The 18,432-nt window shown below is 39.9% G+C and overlaps 1 protein-coding gene across 9 annotated transcripts in view; it reads right to left on the bottom strand.

Annotated features, from left to right (window-relative positions):
* The window catches only part of elfn1a (extracellular leucine-rich repeat and fibronectin type III domain containing 1a), a 233,279-nt gene that overhangs the window by 166,612 nt on the left and 48,235 nt on the right, over positions 1-18,432 (bottom strand). The window contains exon 2 of one of the 9 annotated variants that reach the window (XM_057860886.1): positions 7,747-7,827. The exons of the other annotated variants lie outside the window; for them this stretch is intronic. The gene's annotated coding sequence lies outside the window, so the exon portion shown is untranslated. The remainder of the gene's footprint in view (positions 1-7,746; positions 7,828-18,432) is intronic. 9 annotated transcript variants of the gene reach the window in all.

The raw sequence follows: 18,432 nt of genomic DNA, 5'->3' as shown, positions 1-18,432 counted from the left end.
TTTAATCTGCCGGTTAGCCACGCCTACCATTATAGGGCTCTACCGTCCCCAACAGGTGGATGACGTCAGCGGGAGACTCGACTCATCGGTTTTACTATTCAACCCATTGAATGGGAATTATTCAGAACGAGGAGAACGCGATGAATAGAGCCGCAAAATGTCATTGTTTCAGTCTCTCTACTCCAATATTTTTACAGGATATTCTTTTTAACCAAGTATTTTTTCCCCAATAGCTAAATAAATGGCTTGAGAAGGACCAGTCAGCCTGTCGAGGGGGAACTATTCACAATGAGGAAAACGCGACAAAGAGAGCTGCAAAATGTCATTGTTTGTCTTTTTACTTCAATATTTTTACAGGATATTCTTTTTATCCAAGTATTTTCCCCAATTGCTAAATAAATGGCATGGTCATGACAAATAACAGTCTTGTGCTAAATGGAATATGAAATAATAAAAATGCACTTATTCAGGACGACAGGCAAAATTACTCCATAATGGTCAAACCTGTCGACTTCACCTTTACTGTCGCACCTCCCGAGCGATATTTTATGACACCTAAATTGGACATATGTCATTTCCCTTACCCGGCTTCGGCAAATGTAAACAAACCAAGAGGCGTGACAGCTAGCCGACATGCTAACCCGAACCGAGTGATGTTTCAGTCTTCGGAGCGGAAAATCACACATAACTAGCCCGGATGTTTTGACATGACAACTGGGTTGTCGATTGTCTTCGCCGGAGAGCAATTTACAGCTCGTTACCCGGAGGAGGGCGGCTGCAGTTGTTGTGCAGCTAACGTGCAGCTAATGTGCATGAGGAGAGCTTTTTACATGCCTATCAATGATCAAACGTAAGTAATCCTTAATTTAAAGAAAGTTTGTAGTGTTTACTTTGTAACAATCGCTGTATTCGCGGCTATTTTTAACTCAAAGTTGCAATTTCTGATCGGTCTGAAAATTTGATAGAACACCAGGCACATGAGCACAATAAGCCGAATGTAGTGCTTTCCCGGCGGGTGGATGTGCGACAAGCCGCCGGCGGTGTTGTCTCGAAAAATAGCCGCCCCGCATGCATGTCAGCCACAAAATGCAAGCCACCTACATATTAAATTGATCCCAGTATTTGACATAATACAAATGTTTACTCACTTCCTGTAAGTCCAATGGTCCCACAGTAGTAGGGCTTGTTTTGGCCAATATCCACGGTGAATGGGAACCTTTTGAAACTCCAAAAAGGCACACATGCCTCTCCCTCATACAGCAAGATTTTTCTGCAGCCGTTTGGCTAGCGTGATGCGAAAAGATGCGAAAAATGAACGTATTAATCCTCAAAATCAGCTGAATCCTTAGTCCTCATACACAACAGTAGGCTGTATAGTGAAGAGGAGTCCTTCTCCCGTACACGTCACAGCGCCCTCCTCCTCAATGCAAGACCAAAGCCGGAAGTCACTCATTTTCATGTCGCGGGATTCAAAAAAACTAAATAAATATAGCGATCGCTTCCACACACATCCAAGCGGTCCATATCATTCAGGAGCATAAAATACCGCGTGTATTATGAAATAAACATGCTTTTTCGTGTCACATGCACTTTAAAGCTGCTGATACAGAATGAGGACTTGAGTATTTTACTTACTATTTTGAACTGTTAACTTCATACTAAAATAGTCTTTTAAGCCTGAAAGGATTTTTGTACAATTTTTGTAACTAATGTACGAAACATTACAAGCAACTAATAGCTGGGGGGAGGTGCACCAAATCGTTTTATAATCAAATCGTAGCCTCTGAATCGTAATCGAATCGTTAACTGCTCAAAGATTCCCACCTCTACCTAATATGAACAGAAAGTGAACCTGAAATGCCCCAAAATCAACAGGAAGTGACCCAATATCTACAGGAAGTCCAAGATGCCTCCAAATCAACAGGAAATGGCCCGAAATACGAGCCATCACAGTCAAGGTACCATTGCAGTTTCTCCAGAAATTGCATTTTTTAGTTAAATATGAAAATCCCAGCAGCATTTTGGACATTAAAGTAAATATATCAAGTCACAAGGGATGGTTATATGTTATTAAAGCCACTGATGGAGAATCTTTTACAGTATCGACAGTCTTTTAGTCTACCTGCGTGATGCAAGACCGCGCAAGCAATGTACCACACGCATGCAGTCCATTTACCCTCCAAGGCGCACGGTGCGGCAGGCGCTAACTAACAGGAAATGGCCCCCTCCGGTGTATATATTTCCAATTTCCAAGGACGTAACGAGGCGAATGTTTTATCTGCGCTTGAATAAGAAGAGAAATGGCACATTCTCTTTTTGGAATTTACCGTCAATGGAGTGTGTCGAGAGAGCGACGGGGCTGAAAAAAGGCTGACGGATGAGCCGAGAGCTGCGAAAAACAGAAACCAGAGTTGGAGGAGGCAAAGGTTAGGGAAGCCATTAGAGTGTGTATTTGCATAAAATACCCACCAGCCGTAGTACTAATACTTTGAAAAATACCAACTACATTTTAGAGAAACACTTTCAAAATTTTCAGTTATGTTGGCGCAACCAAATGGAATGTCCATTTTTTAGCATATTAATTTTACCTAAACAGGATCATTCACTGTCTCTTTCAGTGTCATTGACGGTGATGGATGTTCCATAAATAAAACAAATAATAAATAATTATAATTAGGGTTGTTCCGACCAGGTTTTTTTGCTCCCGATCCGATCCCGATCTTTTTAGTTTGAGTATCTGCCGATCACGATATTTCCCGATCCGATTGTTTTTTTTTTTTTTTGCTCCCGATTCGATTCCAATCATTCCCGATAATTTTTCCCGATCATATACATTTTGGCAATGCATTAAGAAAAAAATGAATAAAACTCGGACGAATATATACATTCAACATACAGTACATAAGTACTGTATTTGTTTATTATGACAATAAATCCTCAAGATGCCGTTTACATTATTAACATTCTTTCCGTGAGAGGGATCCACGGATAGAAAGACTTGTAATTCTTAAAGGATAAATGTGACTTTGTATATTGTCACTAACTATTGCCATCTTGTGTATTTGTTGAGCTTTCAGTAAATGATACTGTAGGCATTTAACTGTTCTGCCCAAATGCATGATGGAAAGTGCACCCATGACTGTGCGTAGTGGTACCAATTGATATATCTTCTCTGCGTTGGGAAATAACATAGGGTGTTAAGAAAAAGATCAATTACTACCTTACTTCCCCACATTGCTTCCCACGATATTTCTAATCGTAGGGAGAGGGATTATAAGGCTTTAGCCAATTAAAAAAATGCTCCAAAAGCTGCCAAAATTCACTCTACTCATTTTACGCTGCCTTTTAGCTCTATATATAGGTAAAACGGCGCCATTACAGATTAAACGCGACAATGCGTGAGTGGGTCGTCCAGCGCATGCGTTAATTGCGTAAAATATTTTAATGTGATAAATTTGTTAAAAAAATTACTTACCACCGTTAACGGGATAAATTTGATAACCCTACCTTAAGCCTAAACTAAGACTCTGGATGAGTGTAACATATTATGTCTGTAACGTTAAATACAATTAGAAAACGATTTAATGAAAAAATATACATATATTAAAAAAAGGCATGTCCGATATTTTTTTGCCGATTCCGATACTTTGAAAATGATGTGATAGGACATCTCTAATTATAATGTTAGTAAATGAAGGAAAAAAACACAAATGCAGTGTATTGATACACTAATGCAATTTAAAGAAGAAAGTTTTAATTATGTATGAAAAGGAATTAATTCATTGGTGCTGTGCCGTATAATCCGAGGGCTTTGTAGTCCAGAAAATACGGTAAATTAACCCTTTCTTGCACAAATTATTTGTTGTTGTTGTTGTTTTAACCTTATAGGGCACTCATTTCACTCTTTGTCTCCAGTGTCGGCGATAGACGTCCAATGCGTTCTATGAATATACAGTGCCTTGCAAAAGTATTCGGCCCCCTTGAATCTTGCAACCTTTCGCCACATTTCAGGCTTCAAACATAAAGATATGAAATTTAATTTTTTTGTCAAGAATCAACAACAAGTGGGACACAATCGTGAAGTGGAACAACATTCATTGGATAATTTAAACTTTTTTAACAAATAAAAAACTGAAAAGTGGTGCGTGCAATATTATTCGGCCCCTTTACTTTCAGTGCAGCAAACTCACTCCAGAAGTTCAGTGAGGATCTCTGAATGATCCAATGTTGTCCTAAATGACCGATGATGATAAATAGAATCCACTTGTGTGTAATCAAGTCTCCGTATAAATGCACCTGCTCTGTGATAGTCTCAGGGTTCTGTTTAAAGTGCAGAGAGCATTATGAAAACCAAGGAACACACCAGGCAGGTCCGAGATACTGTTGTGGAGAAGTTTAAAGCCGGATTTGGATACAAAAAGATTTCCCAAGCTTTAAACATCTTAAGGAGCACTGTGCAAGCCATCATATTGAAATGGAAGGATCATCAGACCACTGCAAATCTACCAAGACCCGGCCGTCCTTCCAAACTTTCTTCTCAAACAAGGAGAAAACTGATTAGAGATGCAGCCAAGAGGCCCATGATCACTCTGGATGAACTGCAGAGATCTACAGCTGAGGTGGGAGAGTCTGTCCATAGGACAACAATCAGTCGTACACTGCACAAATCTGGCCTTTATGGAAGAGTGGCAAGAAGAAAGCCATTTCTCAAAGATATCCATAAAAAGTCTCATTTAAAGTTTGCCACAAGCCACCTGGGAGACACACCAAACATGTGGAAGAAGGTGCTCTGGTCAGATGAAACCAAAATTGAACTTTTTGGCCACAATGCAAAACGATATGTTTGGCGTAAAAGCAACACAGCTCATCACCCTGAACACACCATCCCCACTGTCAAACATGGTGGTGGCAGCATCATGGTTTGGGCCTGCTTTTCTTCAGCAGGGACAGGGAAGATGGTTAAAATCGACGGGAAGATGGATGCAGCCAAATACAGGAACATTCTGGAAGAAAACCTGTTGGTATCTGCACAAGACCTGAGACTGGGACGGAGATTTATCTTCCAACAGGACAATGATCCAAAACATAAAGCCAAATCTACAAAAATAAACGTATCCAGGTGTTAGAATGGCCAAGTCAAAGTCCAGACCTGAATCCAATCGAGAATCTGTGGAAAGAGCTGAAGACTGCTGTTCACAAACACTCTCCATCCAACCTCACTGAGCTCGAGCTGTTTTGCAAGGAAGAATGGGCAAGAATGTCAGTCTCTCGATGTGCAAAATGATAGAAACATACCCCAAGCGACTTGCAGCTGTAATTGGAGCAAAAGGTGGCGCTACAAAGTATTAACGCAAGGGGGCCGAATAATATTGCACACCCCACTTTTCAGTTTTTTATTTGTTAAAAAAGTTTAAATTATCCAATAAATGTTGTTCCACTTCACGATTGTGTCCCACTTGTTGTTGATTCTTGACAAAAAATTAAAATTTTATATCTTTATGTTTGAAGCCTGAAATGTGGCGAAAGGTTCAAGGGGGCCGAATACTTTTGCAAGGCACTGTATATGTGTGTGTGTATATATGTAATAAAAAATTAAATATGTATTTTATTTGCTAATTTTTCTTTTTCATTCAATGAACAAAAATAGTCACAATACAACTCTACAACGCAATGTCGCAAATGTGTGTCCTCAGCAGCACACGCAAACACACATCTCCCATCTCACTCAACAGGTGGGTCAACAGGGGGCATCTCAAGCGGGCAGGCAGGAGCTTATCTTAATTCTCGGCAAGAGAAAATCCGAGATCCCGTCCACACCGACTGTGTGTAATCGATGCTGACAGGTAATTCAGGGGAGTCCATGAGGGAGCTCGCTAGACGTTTGTGTGCCCTCGCTAGCCACACTTCCAGCAATCAAAGTGCTTGACAACTGTAACGCGTGTCCACATAAACATGTATCTTGTAAAAAAGAGCAGAGAAAATAGGATTCAACGGCGAGTAAATGATGACAGACAAGACAGAAAATGAAATCTTGGCTATTTTACATATGAATGCTCATAGATGAGTACAGATGTGTGAGGAAGACACACAAAATGGCATAACAAACTGGTAAATGTTGAAAAATCTGGAGAAATTACATAAGGATGCGTTGCTCTCTCTCTCTCTGTGGGTCACTTCCTGTAGATTTTTTAGTCACTTCCGGTTAATTCGGGTCACTTCCTTGCTGCCATTGACATCTAGCGCCATCAATGAGTGCTCCATGAAGACTGAAATCCATGGTTTTTCGATTTTTCACAATTTTTTCTGTTTGCAATTTTTCATGGTTTTGCAATTTTCTACCGCAGTATTGCCGGGTTTACATTTTTTTCGCTGTTTTCGCATGACTGTTAATGATTTTTCGCATTTTCCATGGTTTTTTGACTTTGGAGATTTTTCGTGGTTTTCGCTGGGATTTTTTTTTGCATTGATTATAGAACATTCATGGGTCACTTCCTGTTCATTTGTCATTTCCTGTTGATTTTAGAGCTTTTTTTTAGGTCACTTAATGTTGATTTGAGGTTAATTTTCCCCCATTGGAAATCAATTGGACCATTGAAAATAAATACAGGGTGACCCAAAAAAAAGTTTACATTCAGTTGACTGCTTGTTTAAAAGCCATTGAAACATATCTAAATAGGTTGTCATGCTTAAGTGATTCATTAAGGTCACTCAATGCAGCTGGTAATCTCTCGTCTCTACAATTCCTGTGCTTCTGCTGAAAATGAAGAAAACTTTAGCTGTACCTGAATTGCGGCGTGCCGGTCTGACACCTACTGAGATTGCAGCAAATCTGAAAATATCCAGATGTGCAGTCTACAAAGTTAAAAAGAAGCTGAAAGATACTGGAACAGCCTCACGAAAACCTGGGTCAGGAAGTGACGATCTGTGCGGACCAAAAATTTGATTGACAAGGTGATATGTGGCCACCCCAGAGTCCAGATCTCAATCCCCTGGATTATAGCATATGGGCAACTGTGGAGGACAGTGCCTGTAAGAAGCCACAAACTTCTGTGGCAGCCTTGGAGAGGTCCATTGTTAGATCTTGGGAAAGATGACAGCATCCTACATAAAGAAGACCTGTCAAGCGTTCCGCAGGCGTCTGGAGGCTGTTGTGACACTTAAGGGAGGACACATTGAAAAATAGAGTGTACTGTACATGTTCTTTACAATAATGTATAATTTGTGATTAAATTCTAATTCTAAGATGTATAAACATGGCATTTAAGTTGTATTATGGCAGTGTAAACTTTTTTGGGGTCACCCTGTAGGGATGTTTTTAGCAAATTCTGATGGAACCGCCAATTTTTGGCAAAAACTACAGACTTCAAATTTATAACGTGTGAATCTGATTATTTTTCATAAATCTAGTCAAATAATTTTCTCCATCTTGTTTGAGTGTTAAAGAGTAGTTAACAAATTAATTTGTCAGATTATTGACTTGACATTGACTTTACGTAAATGTTACTATTTGTTCTTATTAAGCCCATAAATCTAAAAGGTAATTTTTCACCTAAATCAAGCAAAATTTCCTTTCAAATAATGTTTTGAACAATATCCTCAGGGCCAGCCCAGGCCATTTGGGGGCCCTAAGCAAAATAATAACAACGGGCCCATATTTTTGTAAAACTGTTTTAAAATTGTAACCTTATGTACATCTTTCTTGATTCCTGATCTCTTAACTATGTACACGACATTGCCAAGCATTACCTTGAATTGTACATTTGGGGAAATCATCATCTTGTGAAGATGACGGCACTCCACCTCCAATTCCATACGGAGATACTGCTCCTTTGAATCATCCAAAGTACAACATATGAATACGTGGAACAAAATTCAGCCCAGGAAAATATTCGTCAACAAAAACGTGTACTGTAGGGAATGCTCAACTAATTAAGTAGATTCACCGTAGGCTGATACATGGCATACTACTTGATAATAATGTGCGATATAAATGCAATGAGACAGATAATTTTCTCCAGGGTATTTTGCCGACTACTTTTTTTTACCTTTCCACACTTCGTTTAAGGTGCGTTTAAGCCCCCCGCTTCTGCAAGGTACGACTGCATTTGCGCAAACTACACATGCGTAGAAAGGAGAAATGTGTTACGTCGTCGCCCGCGCGGTTTACCTCTGAACCGGAAACTCATTACTTGCCCACGGCAAATTTTGAAATCACTACACATTGCTGTCATTATTTTGTGATCACTGTTTTTTTCGTGATCGCAGTTGAACGCATCACGCAGGAGCGAGAATGAAGGGAGAGCACTTTTACGAGCAGGCGCCGAGTTGTGATACAAATAAATCTTTATAAAACAACGTAAGCCTGACATCATTACTTGGGATGTTACAATCGATGCTCAGTTGCGCTCTCACCACTTGGAAAATAACAAATAGAAGCATATGGTGTGGCGCTGTGTGTATTTCCTGTAAACGTGTGCATAAAAGTAGCTATCCTGAAAGTGGCGACTGTTTTGACAGGCAGAAATGACTTGGGGAAAAAAACTGATCGCGCGCCTCTTCGCCTGGAGGTACCACGCAGGTCACTTTTTCGGGGTTTAATTTTCCTCTACGCATTTTTATATACAGTACTCCTTTTTGGTCGGCATTGAGTTGGGAGGGGCCAGCCCCGCAGATGGCTGACCGGAGACAACTCGGGAGACGAGCTCTGTAAAAAACGCTCATCTCCAAATCATCCGCGATGGGAAGACCCGAAATGGGCACTGAATTGAAGCATATTATTGAAACGTCACGGAGTTTGAAGGTTCAAGAAAAATGTGTGGAAAAGAAAAGAGCAGGAATGCCACGTCGTGATCGTCCGCCTCCATTGTTTACGATGCTGTCATGCCGCAGTAAAAACAGCGACGGTATGACGTCCCTTGCTGAGTATCCGAATATTGTACGGTGACAGCAGTCCATATTAGGCGGGGCGTAGTCGGCGGGGGCACTGCGGTTAATGGCAACTACCAGTACGACGCAATATGTCTACATTTTTCTTAACAGACTAATGAGAGTAGAAAGGCGACATCGTAAAGAACAAACAATTATTTCTCTTCAGCATTTGACGATCTGAGATGAGGGGACGACAGGGGAGCAGACCGGATTATTTTATTTATTAATACCAGTGCAAAAATTCAATACGATCATCTTAATACTGATTTGCAATTAAACTGTCAAATATCAAATGTAGTATTGTTTTTATTTCAGAGCAGCACATTTGAAAACAAGCTATTTACACTTTAGTTTTAACAATAGTGACCAAAAATAATAGTGATGAGCATAAAAACAAAAATACAACAGAGCGAGAGGTAAATATGATGTGTTGGTCGTTCCATATTTAGAAATTAAACTTTTGATTTATTTTTATTTTCGTGACGGCAAGCATGCCGCGTTGGCTGGTAGCAGCGGCATTGTATATGTGATCAAGATCATGCTAAAGAAAGTCCGTGCGCCCCCGACCCCAAACCCCCACTCCCCCCACAAAAGGAAAATGTTGAACCGTGTCCTGAATAGGGATGGGAATCGAAATCCGATTCCAATTCGGAACCGGTTCCGAGTGTTTCGAGGCCTCGACATCACAATGAAAAAGCCTGAACGATCCCTTTAACGATTCCTAAAGACGCGTATTGCGTCGTGATGTGTGTTGTTGTCCAGACGCATCAAACTAGCATGGCGCCAAGAACCACTCGCTCCAAAGTTTGACTACACTTCACCAGGAAAGAGTGTGAAAATGAAAGGTTACGACGGGTAAGCACGAGCATTGCAGCCATAAACAAAACAATGACAGCACGTAGGTTCAAACGCTCGAAAGTGTGTCTTCACTTCACGAGGAAAAATTACAACAAAGCGACTTGCAGTCATTGCAAGGTGGAGATAACTGCATCAGGAGGGAATACGATTGCGCTGTCCTCACAGAGAGGCTAAGGCTCAGTCCTGGCTATAAAAAAATAAATAAATAAAAGTCCCGGCTATACAGCTAGCTAAACTCCCAAATGACGATGCAGAAGACGTTGGTATAATTTGCTGACTTTATTCAACCATCACTTGAAGAGTGAAACTAAGAATAGAAATGAAACAAATCAATTTCGTCCCCAATAACAAACAGGTTTGCATCAACGTAAATCAGCGATGATTAGCTGCTAATAACAGTATGGTTAGCATTCGTTCGCTAGCATTAGCACATCGTTCAAACCACTACACAACTGGATTTAAGTGTCCGATCGCGAGTGGAAACACAACAACAGCAACACAAAAGATGATACATACAGGCGTTGCCTCTGTAGATATTAACATTAACAAAGAACGTAGGCTCGTAGAAGTGTTTCCCTCTCTCACTCACTTGGATGCGGCATTTCTTCTTTGGGTGTATGCGCGCTCCAGTAGTCCTCAAACTGCGGCCCGCGGCCCAAATACGGCCCACCTCCACATTTGATCCGGCCATTTTGAATTTTTTTTTTTTTTTCCTCAATCGTGTTATTTATTTTCTGGCCTTTTCCTTGAAGAATTCAGAGAGGGTTATTTGGTTATTATCTATTTAATTAATAGTGTTTTTATTATTAATTATTATTATTATTATAAAGAATCCAGAAAGGGTTATTTGATTGTGGCTTTCTGAAAAACAATAATTTTTTACATTTATGCACTTCTGCAATCGTCACAATTTTCTGTAACAAACTGACCCCGGCCCCTCATCAGAGAAGGGAAAAGTTATGTGGCCCTCACAGGAAAAAGTTTGGGGACCCCTGCTTTAACACATATTGCCAAAGGCAGAACAAAAACCTATCTGCCAATATATACCAGTATTTTTTATTTCTATTAGATAAATGTTTCAGTAAAATGTTACACATTCTTGTGTATTTGCCACTTATTGCCACAGCTAACATTGAGGCTTTGGGCCTCTTTTGATCTCGTTGTGAGTTTGTAAGGTTGTGACTTCTGAGTAAACAAACTCGATGCCAATCAAAACGTTTGTTCTTTTTCCCCAAATTAGAATCGATAAGAGAATCGATAAAGAATCGAATCGTTAAGCAATATCGATAATGGAATCGGAATCGTAAAAATCCTATCACTTCCCATCCCTAGTCCTGAATCGAAATGCAAGCACGAGCCATGACTTTGAGCCCATAGAACTAGGACAGAAGACGCGGAAGTTCTCCCTCGCTTTTGCAGCAGCGGGAGGGAGACGAGGCTATCTGTGAAAGCAGAATGATATCGCCTGTCACTCATTTCTGAAACTATAATGAGCGGTCAATGAGGAGCCTGTGTGCAAGAGAGGGCGGGACCAAGCAATGTCACTTCCTGTTCAGTTATGCTGCGAAGCGGCCTTTGGTGATTCGTTCGGCAACGTCACTTCCCGTTCACTAACCGAACGATTCATTTGGGCGTGGAGGGAGATGAGGGGGGCGAACGATTCGTTGAACGATTTGTTTGAACGAATCTTTTCACTGAACGAACCGGAATGGATTCGTTTACTCAAGTGAACGACAGATCCCGTCACTACTCCAAAGGACATATTCGTGCATCTATTTTCCAATCAAGTTTGAGCACCAATCATCGCAAAGCAAGTTCAACGTCACTCCCCAGGTTGCCAGATTGTAATGACAAGAAAATTTTTGCATAGATAAACGGCAATGCATGCCACATTATTCACGATGCTCTATTAACAACGTATAGACCCTGCTCACGTGACGTCACAGCCACGCCCCCGCGCCATGTTGTCCGTATACTCGTCATGTTAATGCATTAGCGCTTCGTAAATTCCTCCTATTATGGCGTGTTTTTCTGCTCGTTAACATTAATAATCAAAATGGTGAAGTCGTGTGTGGCGGTCGGTTGCAAAAACAGAGAAGATAGACGGAGGGACTTGAAGTTTTACCGTATTCCGAGAGACCCGGACAGGAGAGCGAGATTGACTGCTGCAATTCGACGAGAAAACTGGGCTCCAAATGACTACCACATATTATGTAGTAGTCATTTTATATCTGGTAAAATGCATTTAATACATATTTAGAGGGTTTTGGGCTGACAACCACAATTAAGATCATTGCTAGGCTAATCGCCGACAACATACAGTCAGACGTTGTGAATGAACTACCTGAAAATATATAATTATAAGGGGATAATAAGACAGTTGTCATACAATTAATTTACAATTTCACTATTGAGGTCAAAAGCCAAAAAATAAATTCAACTAGGGACAATCTGGAGTAGTGCTATCGCACTTCATATTTATTACATATTATATATGTATGTAGTGAGAGTGTTATCGCTAAACCATATAAACATTAAAAGCCCTAGCTCCATTGACAAATGACATGAAATACATTAGACTTGACAGTGGATGTTAGCAAGAACAAAAGATTTTGAATTGAAAATTTCGTAACTCACCTTCCCGAGCACAAGATAGATTCCTGCCGAATTTTCGTGGACGAGGACCTGTTTCACCCAACCAGCAACGAAGTATTTATAAGCCTCCAAGCTCTTAAAGTTTTTCAAACTTTCGTGAGAATAGGCTGATTTTGTGTGGATAAGATAGTTGTAAATATCATGGTAGCAGATGTCAGGCAAAGGCGGCGAAGACAGCGGGTCGAAAAACATCGATTTAGGCATCAAATATGGATCTGGCGAATGGATAAACTGAAGCTTTTCCACATAACGCCTTTTATGCAATTTATCCAATGAGTTTACAGCGTCGGATAACACCGGGGCTTCCATGAATTGCTCTATAACTTGCACGACTAATTGAAAACAATGAGAATAAGTCTAAAAAATACGGACAATATGGCGGCCGGATACAGCGACACGTCATTTTGTGATGTAGGTGAGTAGGGTCTATAAAATGCGCTTGCCAGATTGGGGGCCACCTAGTGGTGGCCCTAAGCAGCTGCGTATAGGCTGGGCCGGCCTTGTCTATTCTTGAATTAAGAACATTTCTGACAAACAAGCTTTTTTCAACATTAAATATTAGGGCTGTCAAACGATTAAAAATTTTAATCGAGTTAATTACAGCTCAGAAATTAATTAATCGTAATTAATCGCAATTAATCGCAATTCAAACCATCTATAAAATATGCCATATTTTTCTGTGAATTATATATATATTCTGTAAAATAAGTTGTTGGAATGGAAAGATAAGACACAAGATGGATATATATATATACATTCAACATACGGTACATAAGGACTGTAGTGGGCATTTCAATCTACTGTCATTCAAATCTGTCTATGCTGTCCTCACTCCGAAGCGTCTACTTTTTCCAATGCTAGACAGCTCGTGAACGACGCCTTAATAATCAGACTTCTTCCTTTTTCATCTGATTTATTAATAAATTGGTCTCAAACCATTGTCCCCTTTAAAACTACAAAAAAAAAAGTACACAAGCATTGCATTAGCAACAACGTTAGCTTAGCACGCTATACAGGTTAACTAAACATAAACAAAAAGCGTCTCATACAAAAAATATAACATTTCGCTTATTAACATAATATGTACATTCTTTACAACAACCATACTTACGGACAAATCTTGTCCAAGGATCATATAAGCACAACAGAGACGTCTTGCAGCCATATTGAACGAGAGGAGAAAACCAATAAACCATGTCGCAAAGCGACCACAAGAGTTCGCTGTTACAGCACAAAAAGCCTTGCTGTAAAACTTAACAAAAGGCAGAATACTGTCTGAGCGGGACATGTGCGTTAATTGCGTCAAATATTTTAACGTGATTAATTTAAAAAATTAATTACCGCGCGTTAACGCGTTAATTTTGACAGCCCTATTAAATATACTAATTTATTGCTTAAAATAGGTTTAAAATAGGCACTGGCAGACAATTTCAATCATTTCTAGTAGATTTACATTAAAAACAAGGGAATTTAACTAGGTTTAAGGAGGTGTGTTTTTGCAGTGTACAACTTTTGTGCGCTTTGATTTCCTGATTTTTTTTAGATGTCTAAATTATGTGAATTGAAATAAAGATGTAGAATGAGATACATTTTGACATTATTAAATGTTTTGCCATCATCGCATGAATTTTGGGAAAGCTGGAACGGTGTGAATCGGTCAAAGCGTGTGTGCCGCACACCAAAAATGGACAGGGGTTAAATATTAATATAAAATGTATTCCAACAATAACATTTGCACTACAGTCTTATCACCTACTCATTATAGCCTACGTACAGTATACCTAAACAGGAGTGTTCAAATGGGCACAGCTTGGAGGTTTGCACACACCATAATCCTTGGCCACAGGACACGTAGGCCAAAGCCCCGGAGGAGAGCATATGTAGGCTAGCAGGCGAGCGACACGGCTCATGGCCGCGTATCCAGAGCACATTAAAAAGAGACGAGGAGCTGGGGCTCCAGTCCCAGCCCGAGTCGGTCCCTCAAAGCTGCCACTGGCACTGCTCCAGTTTTCTGAGAGGCCTTGTTATGTAATTCCACCAGATCCCCTTTTCCTCCACGGTTAGGATCGAACCAATCAATTAGAACGCAACAAAAAGTCAGCGACGCAATAACGCAGGCTCCATTTTGTGTTATAAAACCACAGATCGAATTCATTTTCAAAGTAGTAAGTATTCTGTAAGAACTCCTCAAGAACTGAATCTTTTTTTTTTCCTAAGTAACATAAATGGCAAATAAACACAAATATATAGGAATAAGCACAGACCGCATGGTTTTGAATAGCTTTAAAAATGTCTTAATTAAGTGTTTTGAAAAGGGATTGAATTTCTTCTGTCAGGTCTTAAAGATGTTTTTTTTGCAAGGTTGCCTGTGAAGTTGTGTTTGTCTTGTTTAGGTTTAGGTTTTATACTTGATTTTTACAGGCTGGGGGCATGTCAAGGCACCACTCAAGTAGTTGTCCTTCTTATTTTTCTTCTTGAGGAATCTAACTTTGAAGACCTAATCCTCCATTATTTGTGAACTAAGCGTCTTGAAACTTGGCAGCTAGGTAGTAGAGCATATTTTTTGTATGAGGACTGATTGATTACCGTATATTTCGGACTATAAGGCTCACCTGACTATAAGCTGCCACCCACCAAATTTGACACGAAAACGGCATTTGTTTATAGGTAAACCGCATCAGACTATAAGCCGCAGCTGTCCTCACTGCATTATGGGATTTTTACACGAAAATATACTAACTGGTTACACTTTATTTGACAGCGGCATTATAACGCTCATAAGACCAAATGAACCACCATGAAGCGTTGAAGGAATTAGCTGCAAAGCTTCAAGAAGCTTCATTTGGACATTACTGCTCCTTTGGGGTAGACAGTCAACCTCTGCTGTCAACACTGTTGTCGTCCAACATGCCTCCTAGCATGCATTGTGGCGCTACAGACAAAATTCGTGTTCTATGCTAATTATTTCTTCAGTTACTGTTCCAGTTGTTTCATAAATGGCGTACCGCACGCAGGCTATTTTTAGACCGTGATGTCGCATGGTAACGTGGAAGTGAAGCCGAAGTGGGACATTATAGACCCGCCCTCGCATTGACACAACTTAATTAGTGCTACTTTTCTCCGGTAATCTTTCAAAAACGAACATGCCGATCACGCATTGCGTTTTTCGAACTTGTAGAAACGACTCTAGACATTACGACACATGAAGAATGTTTTCTTCATACGTTTCCCCAAACCAAAAACTCGGGAGGAAAAAATGTGAAGACCGAATCAGCTTGCACGGACTTTAACACCAGCTCGGTGAATCCATTCACATTTCATATGCGGTCAACATTATGTTGGTTTGGCATGGTCTTTCAGAGGACAAAGAGGTAAGCCATTTTTATATTTTTTACTTATTTTCTTAGCGTAACGTTGTGCCGTACTGGTTCTGTCTGACAATGAATGACCTGAAAAGAATTACAATGGTATCTGACTGCCACTGTTACCGTTTCTGTTATATATGAAAAAAAACAACTTTAGTAAGGGGGAAGTGTAAATAAATTATAAGATTAAGATGTGTTATCAATGAAAAAATTAAAAGTGTTGGTTGGCTGTCACTGAGTAGCATTTGCTATCGCTACACAAAGCTAACTAAATTACCCCCAAGAACGGTAAGAGACGTAGGACAACCAGAGGATATGTAAGAAAGACAAGGCTGATGGTAAAGGATAGCTTGTTGAAACAGGAGAATGTCATTGTCAGTCGCGTCGATAAAAAAGCTAAAGCTATGCTTAGGTCGGCTCGTTTTTTTTCGTCTTTTCAGCCTTCGACACTAAAGCCATCTCTTTAACTGAACATTTTTATGTTCTACCACATCTTTGCCAGTCAATTTGGCACCAGGCACATCATTTTCGGAGAGAATTAGTAGGTTTAGCTCTGTAAACATCTCCTTCGTACATGATTTGATGATGAGCAACAGTAGCTAATGTCATGAATTTTAATGAGAGGAAGTGACGTGTTGCTTGCGGTACGCCATTGCTAGTTATGGAATTTGGTAACACTTTATTTGACAGTGGCGCCATAAGACTGCCATAAGACATTCATTATTATGACATGACGCTGTCATGAGCATTAATGAACGCTTTTATAAGAGATGTCATTTCGTGTCATCCGGCAAATTATCTCACTTTTGAATGGATTTAAAGGAGCCAAACTGGGCACAAATGGAGTTAGTGACATAATTTGACGTATGACACTTAATGACATTTGTCATAATGTCGTAATGCCCATGATAGTATCATGTCATAATTATGATGGTCTTAAGACAGTCTTATGACGCTGCTGTCAAATAAAGGGTTACCTATTAACCCAAATAAATCAACAAATATGTTGAACTGCACTATAAGCCGCAGGATTCAAAATGAGGGAAAAAAGTAGCGACAAATTTTTTTTCGAACAGATCATGTGACTAGCACCTTAGACAGTCATTTGCTTTGCTTAGCCATAACCACCTGAGAACAGAAGACGCAAGATGGATATACGTAATTTTTTCAAACCTAAGCTTTCAAAAGCGACAACAACTACTGAGCGAGAACCAAGGATTGAAGATGTGGACCATGAAACGCCGGAGTGCACTGCCAAAATGGTGAGTGGAGTTTCAATTTGCCCCACTAAAGATGCGCTCCGCTGTCAACGGAACGCAGAAGCATGAATCAGGGCTTAGTTTATATGCATCATGAAATGACCGAATAACCTTACCAATTGAAGTCCAAGGTCATCAGTATTGGTGAATCAGATTTCACAATCATTCTAATAAAAGTCTTTAAAATCTTTGAAGTGTCACACCGATTGGCATCTCTTTTTTTGTACAAAATCCTACTAAATACAACCGCTCCATCTTTAGCACGAAGCCTCATGTGGTTGAGGCTTACATTGTTTGTGATTAATATGAATGCAAATGAATGGTGGCAGGCTTTTAAGCAGCCACCCAGTCATACAAAAGGCATTCATTTGAAGCAAAAATAGGAATTTCTACCTTATTATTTCGATAAGTGAGAATGCCTCGCTTGGTAATGAGCTTTAATTTTATACTTGAAGTGAACAATTACATTTTTAGCGGCTAAAAATTTGTTTTTAAATTGATTTTGGTGATTTTAACTTTGTGCTGCGAGAAATGTGCTGATGGGTAAATGAACTTTTTTAATCTCAGCCTCTTATTTTCAATACTGAGCACAATGGAATAAGTTAACTCCTCGCTTGCTCTGACGATGATGGACATCCAATCCATCCACATGGATTGGACGTCCATTGGCACCCAGTAAGTAAAAAAAAAAAAAAAAAAATCATAATAATTTAATCTAATTTCTGTGCTGCTGGTGGTCCTTAACCTTCACAATCCACACAGACCGATTAAGCCAAGTAATTCCATTTGCAGGTGTTAGCGGGTTAAAAAAGAATCAGACCACCCGAGTCACTCAAAGAGCCTTACAGTCGTCTTGTTTTGTACACAGTCTTATCCCGGTGTTAACTTGTAGCTCTCGTGCCAAGCAGGTACAGTGGGGCAATTAAGTATTTAGTCAACCACCAATTGTGCAAGTTCTCCTACTTGAAAAGATTAGAGAGGCCTGTAATTGTCAACATGGGTAAACCTCAAACATGAGAGACAGAATGTGGAAAAAAAAAAACAGAAAATAAAATTTGTTGATTTTTAAAGAATTTATTTCCAAATTATAGTGGAAAATAAGTATTTGGACACCTACAACAAGCAAGATTTCTGGCTGTCAAAGAGGTCTAACTTCTTCTAACGAGGCTCCACTCGTTACCTGTATTAATGGCACCTGTTTTAACTCATTATTGGTATAAAACACACCTGTCCACAAACTCCAAACCAAGGCCGGCCCAGCCTATACACAGACTATGCAGCTGCTTAGGGCCCCTGACCACAAGGGGGCCCCCAATCTGGCAACCTCATTTTACACGTTGTTAATAGAACATCGTGAATAATGTGGC

Source organism: Corythoichthys intestinalis, chromosome 16 (assembly GCF_030265065.1).
Source record: "Corythoichthys intestinalis isolate RoL2023-P3 chromosome 16, ASM3026506v1, whole genome shotgun sequence".
In the NCBI taxonomy this organism is placed as follows: domain Eukaryota; kingdom Metazoa; phylum Chordata; class Actinopteri; order Syngnathiformes; family Syngnathidae; genus Corythoichthys; species Corythoichthys intestinalis.
Note: the sequence above shows the minus strand (reverse complement) of the source record. Positions and strands in the feature narration are given on the sequence as shown.